General features: G+C 43.4%; 2 long non-coding RNA genes and 1 pseudogene across 2 annotated transcripts; all 3 read right to left on the bottom strand.

Annotated features, from left to right (window-relative positions):
* Positions 1-446: 446 nt before the first annotated feature.
* Positions 447-3,305, bottom strand: LOC122153536. The gene is made up of 6 exons (XR_006165450.1): positions 3,138-3,305; positions 1,771-3,027; positions 1,414-1,624; positions 1,268-1,333; positions 1,018-1,184; positions 447-900 (listed from the first exon to the last, which is right to left on the bottom strand). It is a non-coding gene; the product is annotated as an uncharacterized LOC122153536 (long non-coding RNA).
* Positions 3,306-6,747: 3,442 nt separating this feature from the next.
* On the bottom strand, positions 6,748-20,560 carry LOC122153510 (annotated as a pseudogene).
* Positions 20,561-25,364: 4,804 nt separating this feature from the next.
* LOC122153520 lies at positions 25,365-26,554 on the bottom strand. The gene is made up of 2 exons (XR_006165435.1): positions 26,408-26,554; positions 25,365-25,632 (listed from the first exon to the last, which is right to left on the bottom strand). It is a non-coding gene; the product is annotated as an uncharacterized LOC122153520 (long non-coding RNA).
* Between the last annotated feature and the right edge of the window lie 280 nt (positions 26,555-26,834).

Raw genomic sequence — 26,834 nt, 5'->3', positions numbered from 1 at the left:
GCAAACCCATACGGCATACCCATAAACTCTATTCCACCTATCCCTGACACTACAACCCCAGGCAGAGCAGCTCCAAGCCACACACACACACACACAAAATACTACAAATGACACAATTCAAAGATGACTAAACACTAAGCGATAAGGACACCCAGAAGGGTATGACATAAGGCGAGAAGACTTAGAGGGCCACGATGGTGATATGAGGAGGCTATACGGCAGCCTACAAGAAGCAGTAAGTGGAATGGCCCCTTACAAGAAGCTACCGTCAAAACAGAGACGACAGGTATGCGAGAAGATGGGCTTCAAGACCCGAGAATGTCAGGATACGGGAAAGAAGTCACCGGCAGGAACAACGGATGCCTAAATAGCATGAGCTGACGCCAGAGCCTGCGAGCATGCTGCGCAAAAGACTCCCGACTGGAAACTTCCAAGACCTACCCACACTTTAAGCTTACAACACAAGAATAAAAAGCACCCGATCGGCAGCGTGCCGATGAAGATGGGCGTTCGATACCCTAGGGATGGTGCCTGAGGTGCGTGCTGTGCTCCTCGAGCACAAAGAGATGTGAGGACATTAGAGATCCGAGGAAGGTCAAAGACACGGCAGACAGAAGAAACAAACTACACGATGACACACACAGAGGCTGGAACTGCCCTGCCCGGGACATGCTAACATCGAGGGGACAAGTAATCTGTTCCCTTTACCTGACTGTAGGGCCCTGCTCCTGTACAGCCTTCTCCCCTATGCTAACTTTCAAACACCTCCCTGCAATTCCCAACCTCATCCCCTCCTCTCGGCCCCATTCCCTCAACTCAGCTTTCAGAGGGCCAATTCCTCAACAAAAGCAGCACAGCAGCTAACTAGCATGTTCCTGCAGTTGCCACCTTCCTCTTCATCTGCAATAAAAAACAAACGGGAGAAAACACAACCGTCCGTTGGCATCACACTGCTCCGTGCCTACCTCTTCCACGACACCCCCCTGTACTCGGAAGCAGTCGCGGGGTTCCACTCACCGGCTCTTTGCGGAGTCAGATGCTGCAGCCGTCGTCGCTGGCGTTACCTAAGATACCAAGAGACAAAGTTACCCTTGTGCTTCTAACGGGTCACCCACGATCCTCCTTGCGACTACCCCGGCTCGCTTCAAACGCTCATCCCATCCCAAAGGCGGCTCCCAAAGCACCTGCAAAAACAAGGCGAGCGCTTAACCGAGCGGTCGTACGATAATTCCGTATTAGACACCGACCTGGCTGACAACGGTCTCACCTTCTCAGACTGTCCATCTGCATGTGGCTCGGCCCCTCCGAGGCGATCTGCGGCACCTGCAAAAAACTAAAGGAAAAGACACGTGCCTGAGTTACCGCCTGGAACTGGGGCCTGCCCGCACGGATTCCCAGCTCCTGCTCCCTTACCTCGGCCCTTCACCTGCCCTGCCGCTGCTGTTTCCAGTTGCCACATCAAGGCCCGTGTGCCACCTGTAACACACATACCACAAGGGATGCTTCTACTTTCACCGACAATTTGACGCCTAAAAAATAACTGCTACTTTAACCCCCTAGTCATGGCTCATCTTGCTCAAGCTGCCTCTGATGCCAAAATCCTGCTTTGCTTGTGGCTCTCCACCTAAAAGAAAAAAAAAACAAACTAACAAACAAAACCAAACAACACAAAAAACACACGACACACCACTATCATCTCCTCAGATAGCACTGGTGCCATCTTCCTCCCGCACCGCTCAGTGACCCACCTTCTCACAGCCCTCCGCTCACCTCCTCCGTCACTCTTTGGTGCGCGTCTCGATCTGCATGTGAAAACAGTTATGTGAGTCACCCAGATGCTTAGCAAATCCAGAGGTGTCAATTCCAGCTAGGGATACTATCTGGCATCCAACTACAGGCTGTTATTAAAAAGAAAACCATGCGCCTCCCCCCAAAGTGTACACTCCCACACCTACGAGCCTTAAAACCTTTGAGATTCCATCTTCTTTGCTACTGCTGGACAGCTGCTCCCACACCGCTCCAAGCGTCTCCATAAAGTGCTCCAGAAATGACTGTCCGCACAGCCTGTGGTGGCTACTATGAGGTGACTGCATATCTGTCGCCTAAGCAGTCTAAGCATATCAACATTTAAACCGTTGACTTCTATTGATATTCTACTTACTCCTGACTCTACACCCCCCAGGCAGGGCAGCTCCGAGCCAAACATGCACATGTGTACACTAATGCTAAACGCTACAGAAGGTTCGATTCCAAGATAAACTCTAAGCGATAAGGACTCTCAGACAAGATATGATGTCAGGTGAGAAGACCTAGAGGGCCACAACTGTGAGGCGAGGAGGCTATATGGCAGCCCCAGAAAGTCACACGTTATGGCCCGTTCTAAGAAGCTACCGTCAAAACCGAGATGGCAGATGAGAAATATGACTCTGAAGCCTAGGATGTAGGGATGCAGGGAAGACGTCCCAGTCCGTGAAAATGGACACCTACGGAGCAGAGCTGATGCCACATCCTGTGATGATGCTGCGCAAAAGACAACCGACTGGAAACTTCTGAGACCTACCCACGCTTTAAACTAGTAACATGAGAATAAAAAGCGCCCGATCGGCACCTTACCAATGAGGACAGGCATTCGAGACCCTAGGGATGGCCCCTGAAGCATGTGCCGTGCTCCTCGAGCAAAGAGACGTGAGGATGTCAAGACCCGACGAAGACCAAAGACACGGCAGACAGAAGAAACAAACTACACGATGACACACATGGGCTGGAACTGCCCTGCCCGGGGTATGCTAACATCGAGTGGAGAAGTAACCTGCTACCTTTACCGGACCGAAGGGCGCTGCTCCCACACAGGCCTCTCTCCTACGCTAACTTTCAAATACCTCCTTGAGATTCCCAACCTCATCCCCTCCTCTCGGCCCCGTTCCCTCGACTTAGCTTTCAGAGGGAAGGAGGTCTGAATCCACCCTTGGCAAAAGCAGCACAGCAGCTAACTAGCATGTTCCTGCGGTGGCCAGATCCCTTTATCGCCTGCAAAAAAGCAAGAAGAGCACAACTGCCGGTCAGTATCACGCTGCTCCCCGCTTACCTCTATCCGCAACACCCCCCCGTCCTCAGAAGCATTGCGGTGTTCCGCTCACCTGATCGTTTTGGAGCCAGATGCCGCAGCCGTTGCCGCTGGCGGTACCTAACTTACCGAGAGACAAAGTTACCGTTGCGCTTGTGAGAAGTCACCGACCCCGTGCTCGTCCTCACTACTACCCCAGCTGCTTTCGGATACTCAGATGATCCCAAAGGTGGCTCACATGGCACCTGCAAAACCAAGGCAAATGCTTAACCGAGTGACCATGTAAGACTGCGCTATTAGACTCGGACCTGGCTGACGACCGCCTCGCCTTCTCAGACTGCTCATCGGCACGCTCCTTCACCCTCCCGAGGCTACGTGCGTCACCTGCAAAAAAACAAACAAAGTAGCAGCACTTGCCAGGATGCTGCCCAAAACTGCACCCCACCCATACCGATAACTGTCTCCCTCTCCCTTCGTTTACGTGCTCACCCGCTCCGCCTCTACAGTTTACAGGTTGTCACATTGAGGCTCGGGTACCGCTTGCAAGACAAACAACAAGGCGTGCTTCTACCTTCACCCGTGTGACACCTGAAAAGTAACTGCTGCTTCAGCCCCCCCTCGCCCACATCCCCTCCGGGGCCGATACCTCACTTTGCTCGACGCTTTGCGCCTTCCAAGTAAAACGCGCCTATCGGCTAGTCATAGAGCCACCGGTCCCACCTTCCCCCACGCTGCACGCCAACCCACCTTCTTAAACCGCTCCGTTCACCTCCTCTGTTGCCGTTAGGTGAGTGAGTCGTCCCTCTTCATCTGCAAAAGCGATATTGAATGCGTCACCCGGATGCGGAGCGATAGCTTGACAGTTCCAGAGATCCCATTTTCATTTAGATATACCACCCCAATTCTCTCTACAGCCTGCTGTCAAAAAAACTCTGCTCATCCCCTGCGTGTCTGCGTAGCGCTACAGAAAGAACTCTCCTTGCCTGTTGGCTACATAACTAGTTGCTCTGAAATGGACGGTACGCCCTTTCCCTACAAACTCTAGGCTTATGCACATAGAACCTTACTGTACTTCTTTGGCTGACTGTCACCTCTACGTACCCAGGCAGAGCCGCTCCAACAGAGACAAACACGCACAGACCGACACAGCACACAAACAGGGCGAGAGACATAAAATAAGCTCTTTAAGAGGAACAACTCAGATCGGAGATGCTCTTGGACAAGACGACCTACGGGGCCGTGAGGGAGAATGGACGGCAGGCTGAGAAGAGTCAAGTGTTGTGGCCTGAGAGAAAACCTTATAGCCTCCACAGGGATAAGGTATGCGCAAGTAACCTCGCTTCAAGACCTAAGAATGTCAAGATGCCAGGAAGAACTCCCAGAAAAGATATTTGTGAAAATGGATCGCTCTAGATCAGAGATGCTAACGCAGCCCGGAACGACATTGCAAACGCAGCCTGACCGGAATCTTCCGAGACTTAGCCACGCTTTAGGCTAGTAAAGCAAAAACAAGAACTGCCCGGTTGGCACCGTGCTGATGAGGACGGGTGTTCCGGGCCCAAGGGAAGATGTCCAAGGCACCTACTGTGTTCCTTGAGCTCAAAGAGCCACGAGGACGTCGAGACCCAAGAAAGGTCTAAAGACACATGAGACAGACAACACACGCTACACAACAGACACGGGCCGGAACTGTGCTGCCCGGCACGTGCTAACCTCGTGCTGACAAGGAACCCCTTCCACCCCTGCTTCAGCTGCCCAAAGAGCACTGTTCCTGGACAGCCCCCTCCTGTAAATTAACTTTAAAACTTCTCCCTGCAATTCCCAACCTTGGGCTGCCCCCCAGAGCCTTCTCCCAAGCACCGGTCCCTCAACTTATCTTTTATGGTGCCGGGGGTCTGAATCCATCCTTGACAAAACAACGCCCTGGGTAACCAGGTTATTCCCATAGCTGCTAGGTTCCTCTTTGCCATCTGCACAAAAACAGGGTGAGCCATAAGGACCTTATCGGTTGATGTACACCGCATCTGCAACACCCTCCTCCTCCAGAAAAGCAACATAGCTTTACTCTCACCCCATCTCAAAACCGTAAAAAATCCTCTTCTTCTCAATTGCCAGTGAAGGATCCGTGCTCCTTCCTAGAATTAAAATTAAACAATACACTTTATTAAACTATCTTGCCCTCCCAAATAAAATTACTAATGTAAAGTTAAAAAATAAATAATAAATAAATAAATGAAAAAGGCAAGCTACATATAAACATTCTATCTACTATATATGATGCTGAACCTTGACCCATCCCGAAAATCTTACCTCAAATGACTCTTTTCCTCTAGAGGTCAAAACACATCTGTCTCAAAAGCTGCTATTGTCTGAAGGACTGGGAGAGCACTGACACCTGAGAAACCCAGAAGTGGAACGAGCTCCCTGTTGAGTGGCTGGGGCTCATATACCCCGGGCCCCGCCCACAATCCCCTGGGAAAGGGGCGGGGCCAACCCCCGCAGGTATAAAGTCAGCCAGAGGAGCAGAGGGGAATTTTCTCCTCTGCCTGAAGTTTGTAACACGCGTAGCGCTCTGTGGAGAAAGCGACTCTTCCCAGAAATGACGATACCCGCTCCTTTACTGCACCTGTTGTCTGTACTGGAGCATTTTACCAGATATTTGTCATTTGAAAAACAAAAATTAGGAAAAAAAAAAAAAGCCACTTGTGAGCACAGATCAGTAGAGAAGTCAGCAAACAAACATTCATTGTACATTGTCAAAGTCTCATGAATTTCACTGTAACTATGCCAATGTGTGACTTTCAAAGAATTTTCTGTGTGTTGGTCAAACTCAGCTGGCATGGCAGTCAGACAGCAAGACTCATCATCCAACAAGTGTGCTACACAGAAACAACTTTTGCTACATTCTGCTTTTTCAGTTAAAATAATGCCAACACTTAACATGCAACAAAATTAAAACAAATACTTCAACTAAATGGACTCCAAGCCTTAAGACTAATACTAACAACATCAATAATAACAATATTAATAATGATGATGATAACAATTAGTCCTTTAAAAGCAATCAGGTATGCCTTCAGGATCAATCAGGCTTTTGTATCACTGAATACTATTTTTTTGAACGTGTTTAAAAAAACAAAACAAAACAGAAAAACCCCACAAAACCCAGAAACACAACCAATGAGTTTCTCTTCTACCAGTTAAGACACTTGATTAAATGTTGCAGGGAAGGAAGCATAAAGACTCATAGAAACTGATTCAGATCTCGCAGGACTACATTCTTGCTGTCGGTAAATCAGGAACTTCTACATATTTAATTTCAAATTTATCTCGTTAAAGCTAAGTCTCCATATCTAGAATATATGTTTCATTCCACGTGAGAGCATGGAATATATGTTTCATTCCATGTGGAAGCAACATGCTGAACGCCTTCTAGCAAACAAAACAGTTCAGACTGGGCTCATATACAGCTACTGCTGGCACAATACCCACATTCAGCAATAGTGAAATTCAAAAAATGCCCAATCATGAAAATGTTTTAGCTCCAAGAACTTCTGATACTGCACTGAGGAAGTTATGCATACCTTCAAAGAAAAACAAAACAAAACAAACAACCCAGCTCCAGTAATCAAGTTGTATTTCTGCTTTTATTCAAATAAATTTTAAAAAATACTTAGAGCAAATATTTACATGTTCAATCCAACTACTCTTCAAATGCTCCGGATTAATAAAGAACAGGTTCTTACAGTAATTATCAGAAGTTCTTAGAACAAAGCCTTGTACTTTTGGAAAAGCAATTGTTTGCTGAACATTTAATCAGTGTTGAAAAATCCACAAGAGAACACTGTTCCTATAATATGGTATTCCTCCATCTCCCCCTGAAGGCAGAGGCATTTTCAGACCATGAGCTGCTTTACAGGCATTGAAACCACCTAGTAATGCATAAAGGACATTTCAGAAATATGGCAAATTGTATCACTGATCTGAAAAAACTGAAGACAGTTTTTTGTAATAAAAGTTTCACTCCAGTCACAACATCATTTTTCAGTTTTCTGAAAATATGATGGCACTGGAAAAATCTGATTTCTATCCAAGATAGTATCCAAACAGATGGCTTTTGCAGGTAAATTCACTTTGTATCTTTAAAGTCACATAACTAAAGCATAGATGTTTTAAGTTCAAACCTTTTGTCTCTTATTCCAAATACTGCTAGTTTTTCTGTGCTTCATTTCTCAATCAGCCATATTTTTTGCATTAAGACAGCCTTTTATTGTTGCTCAACTGTTAGAGCCAATATGACCTGCATTTTCAGGTAAACATACTCCCATGCTCTGTAAAATGTTAGAGGTGGGTCTGCCAGTCCAGATTGAGCACTGTAGGATTCGAGCAGGTTAGCTACCAGGTTCTGATCCACATCAGCTGGTGTCAACTCATTATCTTCAGCTCCGGAATCAGGGCCAGCACTTTGAGACGTAGTTGCATTAACAGAACTTGCCTATAGTAAGTATAAAGACAAAATTTTATCAAACTTTATAAACAGGTTTAAAAAAAAAAGACAAACCACAAGAGAGAAGAAAACAAGGAAACAGTTCTGCAGCCAACAAAGTTCAGTATGTTCCACACTGTCTTGACAGACAGGAATTTAGTCACCAAATGCTCATGCCAGTTAAAAATCATCACTTTCCATTATACAGATAAAGTTCCAAGAGAAGGACATAGAGGGTTACTGAGTCCTGGCTCACTTTCCTATGGGAGTGATCTTCTACAGGAACTCAAATCCTCAAGCTGCAGCTGCTTGCCTTACTACTGAAACAGGGTAAAACAGGGAAATGAAACTAAGTCTTGGAAACAATGTGCAAGTTAAAGCTTCCCTAAGTTAGTTTTCTTCCCACCCCCCCAGAAAAATACACCATGGTGCAGCTGCAGCACATTTTGCTTGCGCGTGTGATTTTCATTTAATTTTTTAATAATTAGTTAGCACGTGATTAGAAGACAGAAGTTTTTGATTACGTTACTCGGAATGATCACTTTTACTATACTTCCTCTTTCCTACTAAAGCTCTCAAAACTTTATGCTACAAACTAGAACTCGAGGCATACTTACCCCTTTCTTTTGGACGGTGAAACTTTTACCAACGTTGGTATGTGCCAGGTCACGGTCCATCTCACTCATGTATGACTTGAGACTGCCTATAAGCTCATTAGGCGGCACCTTCTGGTCTTGCCTTTGATCTTCCACATCTAAGTCTTCATCATCCTCGTTCGAGAAATCAAACTCCTCCTCTTCATCCAGACCATCAGAATCCAGCTCTTCTGAGTCTGCCCCTACATATATATTATTTTGTGTCAGTACAGATAGCAAACAAATCAGCACAGCGACCATGGGTGACGGATGGATGACCCAGGAAAGCCAAATAACCATGAGATATTCTGACAAAAGAAACAAAGAAGCAATCTCACCTAAAATTCTGTCTAACGCTTTTGTAAAAGAATCTACATCAAAGGTAACATGGGATTCATCAGGTGACCTGAAATCTAAAAAAAATTTTAAATAAATAAAGCTTTTAGGCTTGCATAAGCTGACACAGACATAAGCCATGCGGCGTACAGATTTCTCTCGAGCCTAGACTGAAGTTGGAACATTTGAACTGATGGTCTTGGAAGTGCTTAGAAGTCTGAGGCCTGTATGAACTAGGAACAAAACAGCAACTGGAGGAGTTCCTGGCACGAAAGAGAAAATAAACCCAACAACTTTAACCGTTTGTTGTGGTCAAATAAAAATTGCACCGAAGGGAACCAAAATAAACATGCCTGAATCTTTCTGGAACGAAGTGGTGGTGGTACACCTTGGACAAAGATTTAAAAAGCTGAGAATCTTGGAGGTCTCCTGCCGCGATTGAGAGACGGAGACCCAGCTCGATGCAAGTCAGGATCTACCTTATTGAACACAACAACCGATTTTATATTCCAAACAGACAAAGAGAGACACGTGTTTTAAGCTGATTGGCACAATGGTTAATCACCTAATACATATTACAAAAATTGAGCTCATGATTGGCTAACGTCTAAGGTCAGCTTGACTTTTTCTGCAGTTAATTTTCTGCTAGCTCACAGCATTCTTCTTCTTAACAACTTCTACTCCTGTTTCTATAGCACATGCTTATCTCTAGTTACGAAACCAGCCCTCCAGGAAGAAATCGTCCTTAGCCCCAGGGGTGTAACAGTTTGCTTACAGATTATGCAAATTACGAGACGCCAAGTTGAGCACGTCCCTCCTAATCAGCTCTATCTCGCTGCTAGAAGGAGAGACCAGGCTGCCCCCGGCATCTCCCCCTTCTTGTTGCACAATAAGGACCCTTTTCACTGAACTGGCTATCAGGTTCTGCACACACTGCAAAAAACAGGGTAAACAAAGTAACAAAAGAATAAAAACGACTAAAGCATACACAATCATTTTTACAAGGCTTCTCAACCATCCTGATAGGCTTACTGTCTATCAAAGAACAATTCAGAAAATTAAAAACATATAAAGCTTTCTGAAGACGTTCCTCGGGGGTAACGGTCCCTATTCCCCCTTTTTGTTGTTGCAATAAGCGTTTTAGAGACTGATGAGAGCGTTCAATTAAGGATTGGCCCGTGGGGGAATGAGGGATACCCGTAATGTGGTTGATCCCCCAAGAACTCAAAAACTTTTTAATTGCAGTTGAAATATATGCAGGGCCATTGTCAGTTTTAATTTGAGAAGGTATGCCTAAAGTGGCAAAAGCACGCAGCAGATGTCGTTGAACATTGCGTGCCTTTTCGCCAGTATGACAAGAGGCAAATAATGCCCCAGAAAAGGTATCAATAGAGGAGTGAATATATTTTAAGTGACCAAACTCCGAAAAATGAGTGACGTCGGTTTGCCAAAGTTGCAAACTTTGCAATCCTCTAGGATTAGCTCCTCCTGCTATTGTAGGAAATGAGTGCCTTTGACAATCGGGACACACAGCAACTATACTGGTTGCCTGCTGAGTAGTAAGGCCAAATTGTCGCTTAAGCCCACCAGCATTTTGGTGAAAGAAAGCGTGGCTGAGTTTTGCTTGTGCTATGCGGTCTGGCAGTACCTGTACCGGTAATGTAAGCAGGTCAGCTTGCCGGTTCCCTTCCGCTATAAAGCCAGGCAAGGAAGTGTGAGATCTGACATGCATAATGAAATAGGAATGAATGCGAGAATCTAAAAGAAAAATAAGCTCCTGTAACAAAGCAAATAATGCAAAATCTGAGACATTTCGTAACACAGACGCCTCAGCTCGTTCAACAATCCCTGCAACATAAGCTGAATCAGTGATGATATTAAGCAGTGTAGACCATTTTCTAAAGGCTCGGACGACGGCAGTCAGTTCCACGATTTGGGGGGAACCCGGCACTGTCTTTATATCCGATTCCCATTGTTTGCGCTGGTCGTCCCACCAGAGGATAACAGATTTGTGGGACTTCCCAGATCCATCTGTAAAAACAGTAAGAGCTTGCAAAGGCTGGTCACTCCTCTTTGGTCTAGGTACAAGCTGGAAATTAGCATTAAACAATTTATGAGAAGGTGGGTGAGAAGTGAGTTGGCCTGTATAACCAGCTATCGCTATACTGAAGGCTTCCGATTGTTGGTGAAGCCACTGCAAATAATCACTGACCATAGGCAAATAAATACAAGTGAAGTCCATTCCAGACAACATTAACAAGCGCCGCCTGGCACGGACAATCAAGGATGCAAACATTTCATGCTGTGTTGAGATGGTTTTCGTGGGTTGATTCGGTAAAAATACCCATTCAATGATAAGCAACGGGTCAGACTCCTGCAAGTCCCATTGAAATATCAAGGCATGAGGCTGTCGAGCAGGATTCAAAATGATTAAAAGGAAAGGTAACTCAGGGGCATATCGATGTGCCTGTCTTAAGGTAATAGCTGTAGCAACTTTTTGTAAGGAATCAACAGCTGCAGGGTTGAGAGCGCGAGGGGAACATAAGTCTGTGCTCCCCTTAAGCAGGTCGAATAAAGGACTTAAATCTGCATTGGAAATTCCTAGCAAAGGTCGGACCCAATTAATTGTTCCCAACAACTTCTGCACATCATGCAAAGTCCTCACATCTGCTTGAATTAGTAAAGGCTGTGGGACTATAGTTTGAGCCCGTATGAGCCAGCCTAGATATTTCCATGGTGGTATTTTCTGAACCTTTTCCGGCGCAACACAAAGACCTGCTGAATTAACAGCAGTTATGACAAGGGCTACAGCTTCCTCCATGACTTCGTGATGTTGTGCTGCCACTAGAATATCATCCATATAATGGTACAATAAAACGCAGGGCATCTTTGTTCTAACAGGGCTAAGGACCTTGGCTACATACCATTGGCATATTGTGGGACTGTTTTTCATTCCTTGTGGTAGCACAACCCACTGATATCTCTGCAATGGAGCTTGCATGTTGACGCTTGGAACTGAAAAAGCAAATTTAGGAGAATCTTCTGGATGCAAAGGGATATTAAAAAAGCAGTCCTTGAGGTCAATGACTGTCAGAGACCAGTCCCGGGGGATCATTGTGGGAGAAGGGAGCCCTGGTTGCAGGGCTCCCATGTCTTCCATAGCGTCATTAATTTTTCTGAGGTCATGGAGCAAGCGCCACTTGCCAGTTTGTTTTTTAATCACAAAAACAGGTGAATTCCAGGGGCTTACAGAGGGCACAACATGTCTTTTGGATAACTGTTCATCAACTAATTCTTCCAGGGCGCGAAGCTTTTCCAGCGGCAGGGGCCATTGATCCACCCAGACAGGGGTATTAGTTTTCCAGGTTAATCTCAGGGTGTCGCGCACCTCAATGGCCCCTCCTAAAAATGCGTTTGAATAGCCATTCCCCATTGTGACAGTGCATCACGTCCCCATAAGATCATAGGCACAGGTAGCACAAAGGGCTTAACAGAGGCCACATGCCCCTCCGGGCCCAGTATCTGAATGAGCTCTAGGCTCTGGTGACTATTTCCAGCACCTCCAATCCCTGCTAAGGTCTGAGAAACATTGGCCAGAGGCCATTGTGGGGGCCATTTAGCCTGGGAGATCACCGTAACCAGAATCACTATTCTGACATCCACTTTCGGTGCCAATCTCCTGCTGTAGTAGTGATAATAATGCCTGTAATACTCTTCAGGATGATCCAACATGTAGTCATAATCTTTGCGCATTTCTTCATCCGGAGCGGCTCCGGCCGCGGCGGCGGTCCCCGCTCTCTCACCTTGAGCGTCTCGTAGGCGGTGGCGATGAGGAGGAACTTCTCGTGTGCCGCCTGCGGGCCGCCGCCCAGCGCGGCCGGCTCCCCGCGGTAGCGGTCGGGGTGGTACTTGCGGGCCAGCTGCCGGTAGGCGCGGGCGATCTCCGCCTTGCTGGCCTGCCGGCTGACGCCCAGCACCTCGTAGCACACCCGGCGGCCGCAGTACAGCCCCTCGGTGAGGCCCCGCGCCGCCGGCAGCAGCAGCGCGGCGCACGCACAGAGGCACAGCAGCCGCCGCCGCCACGCCGGCACTGCGCGCCCGACCGCCGCCGCCGCCGCCATTTCGCTGCCGCCACCACCCCCGCGCTTCCACATTATCTATCTGGCGCTCTAAGGCTTGCTTTAATCTGTCAATAAATTGCATATAAGGCTCCCGAGGTTCCTGAGTAATGGTAGTAAAAGCCTTTTGTGGCTTTTGAGAGTCAGGTATTTTAAGCAGAGCCTTCTTTGTTTCATTCCGCGTGGCGTCAAGCGCTTCCCGCGGAATATCCCTCGCCTGAGCCACCGGGTCCGTGTGCTGGCCAGTACCCGTAAGATGCTCAATAGTCAATGCAGCAAGAGCAGGGATTATTATGGCCCACATAGGTTAGTAAAAGCGTTTGGAGTCCCCTCCCCCATTGCGACTCCCATAGCGAATACTGTGTGGGGGTTAACAGCAACTGTGCGAGAGATTTGAGATCATGCGGAGTCATGACATAAGTATCTAAGACAGAAGATAACAAACTCGCGAAATATGGGGAAGAGAGGCCATGCTCGGTAACAGTACGGCGCAACTCCTTCACCACAGGGAAGGATAATGCCTCCCATTGAGCCCCCCTCCCCTGATAGATAACAGGAGCGACTATTTTTTTCGCAAGTTGCAAGTCCCCCTCTTTCAGAGCTTGTCGTTTAATATTTGCCCATACGTCCTGGGGATCGGGAGGGTAGAGATCTGGCTCCTCCTCTGGGTCCACTGGTCCTGGATCAAAAGGATCATCCTCTGGGGGGTACTTGGCGGCACCCACCTCAAGAGGCTCCGAGGTCTTCTTATCGACCGGGAGACCTTTCCTGTCTTTAGTGTCTTTATTCTTAACGGTCTCCTGAGCCTTCAGAGTTTCAAAGATAGTCCTCCACCACGGGAGCATGCGCTGTGCTTCAGCATTCCCTGTTGTAGCCGCGTCCCACAGCTTAACCCCCACGTCATCCCAAAGCTCAGTCGTTAATATACTGGAAGCAGTCACAGTGGGGATTTTCACTTGTACCCACTTGAGCATAACCTTAAGATCTTGCCCAGAGAGATTCTTTTCATATTTTTCAAGAAGGGCTTTCATAAGTTCGTACACGTCCCTCTCTGGGGAAGAGACTTGACTTCCCATGTCTCCCACAGCTCACCTCACAACTCCGGAGGGATTCTTAATGCCGGCTCCTGCTTCCTTTCAGCAGCTCATTCAAAGTTCTGTGGGACTCGCAGCATGCCACGCAGATAGGTGGTTCTTAATCCCGAATCACGTCGGGGTCACCAATTTGCCGCGATTGAGAGACGGAGACCCAGCTCGATGCAAGTCAGGATCTACCTTATTGAACACAACAACCGATTTTATATTCCAAACAGACAAAGAGAGACATGTGTTTTAAGCTGATTGGCACAATGGTTAATCACCTAATACATATTACAAAAATTGAGCTCATGATTGGCTAACGTCTAAGGTCAGCTTGACTTTTTCTGCAGTTAATTTTCTGCTAGCTCACAGCATTCTTCTTCTTAACAACTTCTACTCCTGTTTCTATAGCACATGCTTATCTCTAGTTACGAAACCAGCCCTCCAGGAAGAAATCGTCCTTAGCCCCAGGGGTGTAACAGTTTGCTTACAGATTATGCAAATTACGAGACGCCAAGTTGAGCACGTCCCTCCTAATCAGCTCTATCTCGCTGCTAGAAGGAGAGACCAGGCTGCCCCCGGCAGTCTCCTGCCTAGAAAGAACACTGCAGGCTTCATTCTAGTTTGTTTTAAGGCTCAGTGGTTTGCCCTTTTTTTGTTGTTTTTTTGTTTTTTTGTTCATTTATTTTTTAAATAACTGAAAAAAGTCCACATTATAACTCAGACACTGACACTAACAGTAATTAAAAAGGATCAAACAATTAAGAGTATAAATTGCGTAGACCCTTATATGCTTAATACAGTTTACACAGCATTATTTTCTCAATATTAAAGCTATTAAAAAGAACTTGGACAATATGCTCCTACCTCACCCTTTGGTTTTTGAAATTAAAGGCCTGTCCACACCACAGTCACACACACTTTCTTGACTCCAGCACTTAATCTAGCGGCATTCTGCTGTTGCCTAACTAGTTAGGTATCTTCAGTTAGCACTCCCACTGTTGGGAACAATGACAGGGATCCACCGTGATTTAATTCTTTGCTCCTGCTTCTAGGTGTACAGTATGTGCTTTAGGTGTGGAAAACCAGGCCTAGTATATTCAAAATACTAATCTACAGGAAATCTAAATTCAACTGTACCACAAAAATCAATAGTCTTAATTCACAGGTTCCCCCAACTGAAGTTTAATTTTTATTTCTTCACAGCTTCATCAGTAGAATCTTAGTCTGAACAGTCCTTCATGGCAGAAAAATTTCAGCACAAATGAACTTGAAATGTGCATTTTAATAACAGTGCTAAGAACTATCATAATGAACAACACCAAGCCTTCAATTTAAAAGCACTAAAATTTTAAAAACCACAAAACCAAACTAAGTAAGAGTGCTGGAAAATAACACAGCTTCCAGCATTTTTACCTGCACCACTGTCAGAGTGGTGACCAAACTGGTTTAAAAGCAACTACATATTCACTAGTAACATGAGTTTGTTTCAGGCCTCTGCTACGCTGAACGCTTTCAAACATCGATTCTGCGCATTACAGAATCAACCAAAGGGCTACAGCAGAATGAAAACACATTCTACACCACACACCAAACTTCAAAATACTACTGCCATGGCATTTCTGCTCCTTCATGGGGTGAGACTTTGGATACAAAAGCCTTCATACTTTCAGCAACTGCTTCCAAGTCATATTTCTGCTCTTCTTCATTTGAGGAAGGAAGAGACTAATTTCTTGCCTCCTTCAGCATCTGATCTAGCTCATCTGCTGTAATCTCCAGCCAACTGTCATCTGAAAGAATATAGGACATATTTGTTATTCGGCACAAATCTGTCAGCCCACAATGGCCACAAACCCCAATCCAGATGGCTGAGAGTACTGCTAGCATTTTGTAGCTTATTTTTGCACTGTTAAGTTTTCGTGCTGATACAAACTAACACAGGGTATAAAGCAGAGAGAGGCTGAGAAGAGTGTTTGGATTTCATTTTACTACTTTAAAACTCTGCTTTACATGCAGCTTCAAACTAGCAGAAATTGTTGTAGACACAGGTAATCCTTCTGCCACTAAATGAAGGAAGAAAAGGCTTACACTATAAAGGGAGACCTTCCACAACAATCATTAATGCTGAATGTTGGATTTGCATGCTAATGCATCATTCAGAAATACAGATGTGACCCGTGCTGCATGCTGGCAACAACTGTATTCCCGTGACATGAGTGAAAAGAACTTATTATATAAAGTTTATGCTGGTCTCGTATTGGCCATCAGAGTAGACCAGATAGTAATTAACTTTGTATTGTCAGTATTGGAACTGATTTATTATTATTCTTAAATGTTTAAATACATCCTGTCTGGTATCCAGTTGACACAAAGGACTTGATCTGGTATAAGTGTGCATGGTGTTATCAGTCTAGTGGTATCAAACCACAAACTGGACTGCGTATTTCGCCAATTCACAGCCCCGAGCTTATACAAATGAACCGGTTGCCTTCATCTTAAATGTTGGCCCATGAATAACACCTCCAGCAGTCACATGGTAGGAGACTAAATCGATAAAGAGACTGGTACAGTGCTGTGAACATTCACCCTCTTCCCCAACAAATACTCATTTGTGATAGGAACAGCCCACCCCCCATCCAGCTCACCATCCTCTGGAGGAAGACAAGCTGCTTCTCTCTCAAATTCCTTCAAATCAACAGTTGTTGTCTGTAGCAGTGTCAAGATTTCATCACCTGGGCTCCCTTCAAAAGAGCTAGAAGAAAAAAATGCCATTTACTGAAATGGATTTTTACTAGCATTACGATACCAGTGGCATCACACACACTACATGCAAGTTTTCACTCCAATTCCTCACGATTCCTTCTGTGCAAAGACATCAAAAAGGTAAGTGAATCTGGGGGAAGTACCAGAATACTACACCAATAGCATTAGCCAAAACAGGACACAGTCAGTTACTGTTACTCCTTGTTGATGGCTCCAAAGCAAATTTCTCATGCTTCTTTTGTTATTTATATTTATTTTGCCTTGGTAAACATTAGGACTGCCAGATCCCAAACAGCACAAGACTGGAAATTCAAGCAACTAACAGTCAAGATATTATGTTTTCGTAATGATTTATTTTTTGGATTTGATCTTTTGGAGAAATCTACAGCCAGCTGCGTCTCGTAAGTAAAGGAGACAGATTATTCCATATTTCTTATTCACTAAGATTGATTTTCAATTAAGCTTTTAAACACTTTCTACAACCAACCAGCCAAATGATTCTTTTCGGTCACCTCTTAACCCACTTGGAATAGCTTAGCATTTTACAAAACCAAAATAAATAGTTACTCAAGCAGTAACTTCTACTAGTAGAGTATTCCAGAGGAATTAATACCCCTATGTCTTAGCCACAGCACCTATGTTAAGTGTACAGTGGAGAAAAGGGTTCAGGTTTTTTGTAACAAGTATTAAAAAAGGTAAATTGAAGTACTTGTAGGTACTGTGTATGGTTACTCATGAATTTCAAGTAGCTCTTACCTTTCTGGCTTGGTAACAGACTGTTGGAAGTAATCTTCTGCCCTGTGCAGCACTTCCAAGTATTTAGCAGATCCTTCAATTTCTCCTTATTTAATGCAAGCCACAAGTATGAATCTAAAGAATTCTCCCTCCCCTTCCTTTCCACAGACATGCTTCGTAACAATGACTATTTGTCAGACAGAAATTTAGTTCTGAGAAAAATCCCAACAAGTAATACTGCTGTGCCACGTATGCTTGGAACAGAATATAGGAAAGGGGCATAAGGTGTTTTCACTGTCAAATATGAATTGAAGTCTTGTGTTACAATATGATATGGTGTGCACTAAAAACAATCAAAAAAAATACTGATTCTTACAACATGGTGTAATTACCATGCCCAAGTTACAATTGTGCAAGGATTGTGAATGAATCTCTTGGTTTTGGGGAACTGTCCATACAAGTGGCATTGCAGTACTGTAAGCATATTCCCCTTCTCTTATATTTACAAGATATTAACCTAAGCATTCCGAGTTGTCTGATTCTATAACCTTCAAATAAGTAGTCAATTTATGACCAATTTGTAAACTTCAAATAAGCAGTCTAAGACATCTTTTTAAAAAAACAAAACAAAAAACCACACAAACAAAAAATACACTTACATGGCCCCAAATGTATCGATGGGTGTTAAGTATAGATCTTAAAGAATATTTAATTCTAAATGCATGCAAATGAAATGTAAAACAGTTAAAACAGTTATACTGAAACACAGCCACACTGTGGTTTCCTTTATTCGAGTGTATTTCCACTTTCTTTAGATGAATAAATTCATCCCCAAATCCTGCCTTTTCCTTTTTAATTTCCAAAAGAAATTAACTCATTTCAAAGGGGAACAAACTGCACAGATCTCCTGGAGAGACATCCATTAATTTCCCACAGACAGAAGCACCAGATTTCTTGCCCTGCTGTAACTACTTACACAAGTTCAAGAGCTACAACATGTTTTTCCTGGCATGTTTAAAAGACAAACACACACACACAACTACACCTTGAAATAATTCTTTTCCTTCAGGTTGCTGAGGAATCTCGCCCACAGGGGACCGCTTAACACATTTATCTTGGAATCAGGAGATACTTTACTGCACTTGGAGCACAAAATTTCAAAGCCATGGGCCGGTATAAGAGATGCAACAACATGAGACTCTCCAGATGTGCCAAATTTAAGTGCACCTTTAAATGACTGCGTAAAGAACTGACTGCCATCGAGCTCCTGATACTGCCACTTGAGAGAAGCAGGTGCCAAACCCAATTATATGTCAGGGAGCAGTATCTTGCTTTGGAAGTTGAAATCTGTCTTTCTGCAGCAATAATGGTTCATTTTGACTTTGCAGTTTCTCTACATGGGAAAAGCAACCTAGAAGACAGATCTGTAGTGCACAAGCTACTCCTCATACAAGCATGAAGGCTTGACCTGAAGTACAAGAGTGCTCTAGCCTGTAAAAGAAAGTTCCCACAATAATGTACTTCCAGAAAAATGGTAACTGAATTTGCTCACATTATTCTGTACAAGCAGGCAACTTACAAGCAGAGTAATTTCTTGGACATACGTAAACAAGCAAACTAAAGACTAAGTATAAAATGCATAAAAAGTAATTACCAGCTTCATGCCCAGTTCATAGGCTTTGTATTGAGGGTGAGATGGGAGGGGCAGCATGTATCCACTTTGACTCCCAAACTTATTTTCAGGAGCCTAGCGGAATAACTCTGTTATGCAAACATATCCAATACAACACTGTTTGGACAAGGAACATAAGCCACTTCCTAAAGTAGCTTTCACAGAGCTGCGTAAGAATCGCTGAGAAGGTGAAAAGCCTTGGAATGAACACCTAGGGGTAGTTAGGAGCAACTCCTGATGTTGGCTGGCAGTGCTGTCAGACTGCTCTGATCACGGAACTAGATGAATTTCCTTAGCGAGCATTCCAGCAGAGGAGCTACTAACAGTAACCTCCGATTTCAGAGGCACTTCTGATTAGCCATTTGAAAGCCTAGCTATGTCAATCTGAAGGCAGAAAAGCTATTTAACATAAAGAACTGGAAATGCATGTCTAGTGTCAAAATTAAAAAATAAATCAGAAAACATTCTATTTTAACAATTAAATCCATAGAGTTGTATCACTTGACCACAGAACCTTTGTCACTTACAGAACCTAATTCAGTGACAAGTTTCATCAGAAGGATCACTTACTATGGTCATCACACACTCGTCTGGAGGGAAAGTCTGAGAAGAGCCACACGCTCGTAAATCCACAGGCTCTCGCAGGTGAAAGGCCTGGACTGCTGCAGCCACCAACGAAGGGCGCTGCCTCAGCACTGCCCCAATGCCTGCTGGAAGGTAGCAGTGGGCTCGGTGAAATGAGGCCTGAATTTTCTCAGGATACCTGTATTGTACAATAACAACATAGTGTAGTAAGTGCATTGCAAACTGAAACCACTCTTTAAACCAATATTCCCATTTTCACTTTAATACTAATCTGTATTATGGGCCAAATGCCAGATGATTATTCTAAACTAAAGTTAAAACTCCGCTAATCTAACACCTGGCATGTCTGTTTATATAGAACTATACATGGCTAATAAAAATTTAATCCCCACATTGGTAAAATCAATCACTGTGAACTTGACTAACATGTCCTACTACACAGCATCCTTCACTGCACCGGGTGTAGAAGTCATCTGGCTCGTGCTGTCAAATCCTTGCAAAAAATAACTTATGGTGCTGAATAGACCTGTGAGAAGCTATCGCTCTGAAAAGCGTGATGGTTCTACACTTTAGTTTGCAATCCTTTTTCTCCCTCCTCAAAGGGCTCCTAAAGGCCCACAGAACTTCCAGATTTTTCAGTACAAGAAGGATGTGAAGGCAGAATAACTTGTCCTTGTCAGGTGTGGCATCACAGCAGTGAACCAGTTCCAGAGCCCCCAGATCACAGCACAGCCTACAGGGCACTGGTCCCCCTCTTCAGAAGAAGACCACAGAAAAAACACTAGTTTCTGAAAAGGAAGCCACTTTATCACACCTAACAGGAAAACGACTGAATACAAGAAAGCACCTCAGACAGCCCAGAATCAAAACTCACTGTTGCAGAAGACCAAAGTGAAACACCCACATACCCACTGATGCGCTTCTGCACTGCTGTTGGGATGGGCTCTGCAGCCAGGAACTCCTCTGAACAGGTGGACAACAGCGTCACCGCCTGCGAGACTGTCAGAGTGGTGGCAGATAGGTCACATTCCTGCTCCTGGGTCTCCGACAGCGGGATGAGGTGCAGCTCTCCTTTGTAAAGGAACATCTGGCAGGTAGAAACAGTCTCATCAGACAGGATCAGAACAGTCACACACTAGGCAGCGGAAAATTTAATTTAATATACAAATGCACATGTTTAAATATAGAGAATACCAAAGTACAAATAGAGAAATAACACAGAAAACAGCACATTTTTTTTTAAATGCGAGATGAGGTAAATACAGATGCCACAGACCATGATCCAACCAGTAAATACCCCCCCCCCCCCCATTTTAACTGCAACACGTTTGGTCCAATGTATTTGCTTTCCTTAATAACAGTAATAGCAAATATTTCTCTTCAACTAGAGATTTTCTTCAGGAGAATCAGCATAATTTAACCGCTGAAGAACAGGACAGGAACTGAAAAGCATTGTTTCAGGTGCTACACATGACCTCTGTTGGTTCCCCATCCTAAGAACTGAATGCAACATTATCGACTTCCTCACTCCTTCTGTTCCCTCAACTGGAAGGAAAATACGGCCCTGATAGTCAAGATACAGGTTTGCAATTAATTTCTGTGTTGTGTTCCACCCCTTTTCTTTTAAGAGTTTTGTGGGAAAAAAAAAAAGAAAAAAAAATTAAACAAATCTGTGGTAATGAAAAAGTAAGTTCCTTTCATTTAAATCCATTGCCAAGAAACTCTGTGACTAGCAATCACCCACACCAAGCTGATGTGGCTGCAGAATGAAAGTCTACTGCAGACAAGACTAGTTGCACACGTGTACACCAGTGTTACAGTCAACCAATGAACCTTACTTATTTCAACTTTACTAGCAGAGATTTAGGTTTTTTACCTCATGGCACACACAAGCTCTAGTCTAGTCAGGTGAAAGGGAGTTTGTTCAGAGAAAAAGTTAACTTTTGTGCCCCGGAACAGCTTTTTTTTTAAGCACTCCCTGTTAACTTAACTTTGTTTTGATGCCAAGTATCACCTCCACCTGGAAAGGGTGGCACAGAGAGCAGGGGGTTAGGTGCACATTTTGAAAACTAGCTCCGTCAAGACAAATGACTCTGGATTCATTTCATCGCAGTGGTTTGGGACTCCTTATAGAGTTGTCAGCATTCCCCACATAAAAATACACTAACAAGATAGGAATGAAGCTGCAAAAGTTAATGGAAGCTGCAAGGGTTAAGGTAGCAAGTACATGGGTGACTGTCAGAGGACAGGAGGGGTCTTTTAGCTTGTTGAGTAGCTGAGTGGCCTCCTACCACTTACAAGTGGTACAAGAGGCAACTGAAAGGCACTAAACTGAAGTAACTGGTTTTTAAGCAAGACAGGAATGGTTCCTACTGAAATCTGCTCCCTCCCCCGCCCCCCAAAAATCCAACCCCAGTATCTTTAAATGCAAGCTGAGTTTTGACTGATGTATTAACAAAAAAAAAAATTGAAATCAGCAGAAGAACTTCGTAGACTTGAACACTTCATGAAATACCAAGGAATACAGTAGTTGCCTGCAATGCAGCAACTGTGAAAGCATAAAATTTGCCTCTTTTGGATGGCCAGGCACTTGTCTCAAACTTGCATAAGTCATACGTAACACAGTTGATATTAGAATAAAAAAAAAAACACCGACAAAAAAAAGCATTTTAGTTTTAAGCTAAAGGAGATGTATTTGGCACTTAGTTTTAATACCTTTCAAAAGTCCTAAAGTTGTACATGATCTCTGTTTATTAGGTCTTCAGCTGCATGGTTCTCTGAAAGCCCACAGTCGAGGTGGATCAGTCACAAAAAGCAAACAGGGGTTCTAAACATGCCATGAAGAAGTGTCCATCCATGGCCAGAGTCATGCACCAGCTCTCATTCTCAGCAATGTCAACATTGTTTACAGCAGTCTTCAAACACCCATCCTTATGAATAGTTATTTTTTTATCAATCTAAGAAGCAGTTGCCAAAGATTAGAAGGGGTATACTTAAAACATTCCATTTGCCACCAGTAGAAGTAGTTATACTCCAGTGGAAGGGTAAATGCACTCCAGTGGGCAGTAAAGCCTAACTCCTAGAAAATCCAGACAACACACTCAGCCGTTGTTGTTTTCCCATTACTGGCTTATGACCTGTTCATCTTGTTACAGGCAAGTACTGCAGAATCTGCCAATTTTTCTGTTAGCTCTACAGAAGATGAAAGATTTTCCGTAACAGCAGTAATTTCAATGTTAAAAGCTGTATTTATATGTTTAAAGCAACATTATACTATCAAAAGCAAGGACTACACGTTGCTGCTTCTACAACTCAACTTAGACAAGTTATGAATCCTGTAATAACTGCAGCAGATATCAACGCAGTTGTATAAAAATAAGGTAGCAAGCCAGCTGAGCAGAACTGATGACTTTAAGGGTAGCACACTAGTGACTCTTCCTGTGTTACATACTAGGACCTCTTCCTCACTGACTGAGGGTGGAAGAGGCAGAAGGGACTCTTACTGCAAGTAGTTCCAGACAGTATTCAAAGAACGTACATTGTCTTCCTGGCGGGATATTTCATGGTAATTTTGCAAAATAGGTCAGTCTCCCTTTCTAAAAATGCCTGCAATTACCGAAGATTTCTGCACTCTGCCATGAGGCTCCAAACCCACAGATGCAACGACGTTGTTAGTAGATGGGTTCTGCACTGTGACAGATGTATCAGTGGTATTTGCTGCAGTTGCCCTTGTGGCTCCAAATTAGACAAAAACATGAAATACACGCTTCTAAGTGATTAGCTGAAGGTCTTACTCCCAAAACAGTAAACTCCAGATGACAAATAAGCGTACAGACGAGGTGAGGATAACCACTTAATGTATTTTAACAAAATTAGGACGCTGCATGAAAACAGTTTTTCCTTTCAAAAATTGTCCAATTAAAAAGCACTTTCTTTCTGAATCTCCCTTACTAATGTTTTCTAAATTACAATTCATAATGAAAAAATTAGTATTCTTTAGGAAGTAGCTCCTACTATCCCACTGTTATGTAATCTATCAGATGTTAGTGGTACCTACAGAACAGCTAATAATTTTTAATCAATATTGAAGTTATTGAGTCCAGCTGATCCAAGCATGCTTTACTCAAAAAGAAGGGAAAAGAAAGCAAAGCAGAACTGTGTAAATGTAACTAAGTTAGCTTTCCTTTGCATTTCTAGAGGGGTGAAAAGTAAAAAACCTCTGGTCTCAGTTGAAATCTCTTGGGTTTGCAAAGAGGTAAACTGATGCTAAAGAGAGGCCTCTGTTCACTAAACCCTTTCAAAGTACAATTACTTTTAACAGCTGAGACTACTGGAACATTGTACTGTGTGGCATTTAGTAACATCAAGCTCACTGGAGATAAGCATCCCCTTTATATTGGTGCCATTCCTCAGGGGGCAAGTTAGTTTTCTGTAGCCCTAGTGCATAAGAGTTACAAAAATATACAAATAAACTTGAACAGACTTCTAGTAATATAATGTAGTATTTTATAGCTAAGAGGAGTCAGTGTGTTAAAAAAGTGAAAGCAGTCTCACCATAAGGTAATTTTTGTTTTCTGTACAAATGGTTGACACGAGACTTCTGGGCTGGTAGGTATCTATTTTGTAAAGCAAAAGTAATGTTCAGGTCCATGTGTTGTGCAACACAGACTGCACTCTCAGAATCAGGATAATTTTTGAAAGAAGCCACGTAAAGGAATAGTTACCATCTACCTCTAGCTTCCCCTTGGGAAGCTCTATTAAATAGCCAGCTCCTGAATGCTATCACTGAAGCAGTGAGGACTTTCAACTCAAAAGCAAATGTTCACCTTGTCGCTCATAAGCCTCTGAAAAATGATCCACAAAATAAAGCCAGCCTCATCCCTTTGAGACAGAGTTGAAAACTAGTTAATTACCCTTCAAATTAATACCCCCCCACACTGTCAGGTGGTTTAAAAACAGCTGAAGCATAAACCTTTCAAGTATTTGCAGATCCTGCTTAAGTAATTCACTTCTGAAATAACAGAAGGGTTGACAAATATAGTGAAGTAGCTAATCACTACCACCCTACAGCAGACTTGACTGTGATGCTATTGAAATAACAAGCAATGCATTTCTGAGCTTTGGAACTCCTTGTCACGGGACATCACAAACCCTAGAAATGCACAGAACTGACTCTCTCCTGTGGATTTTTCAGCTATTGCCTCACCTCAGTGTGTCAGAGGATTCCTACAGTGACATACATGCTGCAGTCTTCTTCCTAATGCATCTGCCACAGGCAATCCAAGGCCAAACACAAGCTGGCCCTTTCATGGAACATGGCATCACCAGCACTGACATTGCAGTTAACAATGCAGCCATAGTTACAGCTGCTATACAAGTGTGCAGTATTTACTTGACTTAAATCAGTCAGAAGAGTCGACACAATCAGTTTGTTTTGAACAGCTACATAGAAAACGTAGAGAGGGCTGGGGAAGCAACTTAGCACAAAATTCTACGAAAACTTTTCCTTTACTAAATCTGCAATATTCCAAAGTATCTTTAGAAAGCCACTGAAAATACCTGTTGATCTGAAGTTCAAAGACTTAAAAAACAACAGAAGGCTTGTTACGTAAGAAACATGTGACTAGCAAAAAGATAAGGTTTCCAACTCGGAAACCGCAGGAATCGCCACTGAAGACTCTCAAAGGTGAGGGGTTACACCATTTTACCATCAACTGAACCAATATCCATTAGGTGTTTGGAAGGAAGGTGCTTCCAAAGAAGTTTAATAAACACACCATGGTCCCAAACCTCACACCGCTTCCTTACTGTAACAACTTTTACTCAGGAATCTGTTTGATCCTAACCGAAGAGCACCGAAAGGATTTTTAGAGTAGCACCAGAATGCTTTGTCTTGTTCATGATGCATTCTGTATCATACCTCCCAGTCACAGCAAACTGATGCACACACTCTGAAACAGTAGCCCAGAAAAACTCTGAAATTCTCCCAAATCCACATGATCCCATACAAAATGATACCTGGTATCTCAGCCTACACAGTTCTTTATTTCTTTCCTTTCTTGGCTGCAGTCCCGTATTTCTTGGCAGCATTTTTCCCATATTTTGCTTCCCATTGGGCCAAAAAGTCATCCATTTCCTTTTTTGATCTTTATTTCTGCTCTGGGGGAAAGGAAATTAAAAAAGAAAACTGACCCAAAACTTTTACTACTTCCTAGTACAGATTATTCTATTGAAGTTGATAGTATGACAGCTACATAAAATATTGGAATATATTAAACAGGGAATGCAAGCAATATAATACAATACAAATATAATAAAATACAAAGTATAGTACCATCAAGCAAAATTCTACTTGTGTACTCTAGGCTCTATACCTAACTTCTCCTGAAGTATCGAGACAGACGTAAAGTGGCTATAAAAATTCCCAACATAAGCCTAGGAAAAGCAAAACAATTTCTAAGTTTAGACCCAAAACTCTACTACAGTTTGGGGAATGATTAAGCATGAATGTTCTAGGAAGCCCACTGGATGATGAGAAACAGAAAACATTCCAAAAAGCAGAATGTAAACAGTATGTTTCTTTCCTCGGTCCTCAAGATACAAAACAGTAAGACCTATCAGCTTCTACATCCTGATGGAATCCCTCAGAGAAAGAATCATTAATACTCCCTAACTACCTAAAACTAGAAGTTAAATATTTTGATTGCGTATACCATAAGGATATTTGAATAACTTTGTTAATTTTCAAAAGATGCAGGCAGTAAAATCCATACCACACTGACTATTAAGTAAAGTACATAGGTAGCTAACATTAAGGTCAGGTTTTAACCTCAGAACTCTCAAGTTGCAAGGATCCAAACTACAAAGAGGCTCAGGGAGAACAGAATTATAGGCCAGTAACATACTTCTCTTCAGCAGATAGAAAAAGCCTTACTCGAATCAGTGCTTTCAAATCATCTTCTCCACCAAGTCCCAGTTCAGCTTTAGTCTCTTCTGCCTCTCTAGCTTCTTTTTCTGCCGAAAATAGCAAACTAGTTTTTTAACAAGTATTTTGCAAGTTTTTTGACACAGTCTTATAATAGTTATGAAACACTTTTTTTTTTTAAAGTCTGTATACAACTAGCTGCAAGGAAACACAAATCGTTTCCAAATTTGGCCACAGATGTCAAACTGGTGAAAGAAAGACCATTCTGGCTTTAGTAGAGCGGGACAGTTTTTTGTTGTTTCACAATGCTGAATGTGATGTCTATGCCTATCCCTGTTCCCCCCACCCACACTTTTTTTGTCTTGGCAGCTATTATATTTTCTTTAACTTAGAGAACGGTTACTGCGATGTGCATGTAAGATCTACAAAGTGTTCA

This window comes from Tyto alba, unplaced genomic scaffold, assembly GCF_018691265.1.
Source record: "Tyto alba isolate M040663 unplaced genomic scaffold, T.alba_DEE_v4.0 Super-Scaffold_20, whole genome shotgun sequence".
NCBI lineage: Eukaryota > Metazoa > Chordata > Aves > Strigiformes > Tytonidae > Tyto > Tyto alba.
The sequence above is the reverse complement of the archived record's forward strand: the minus strand, read 5'-3'. Positions and strand labels throughout refer to the sequence as shown.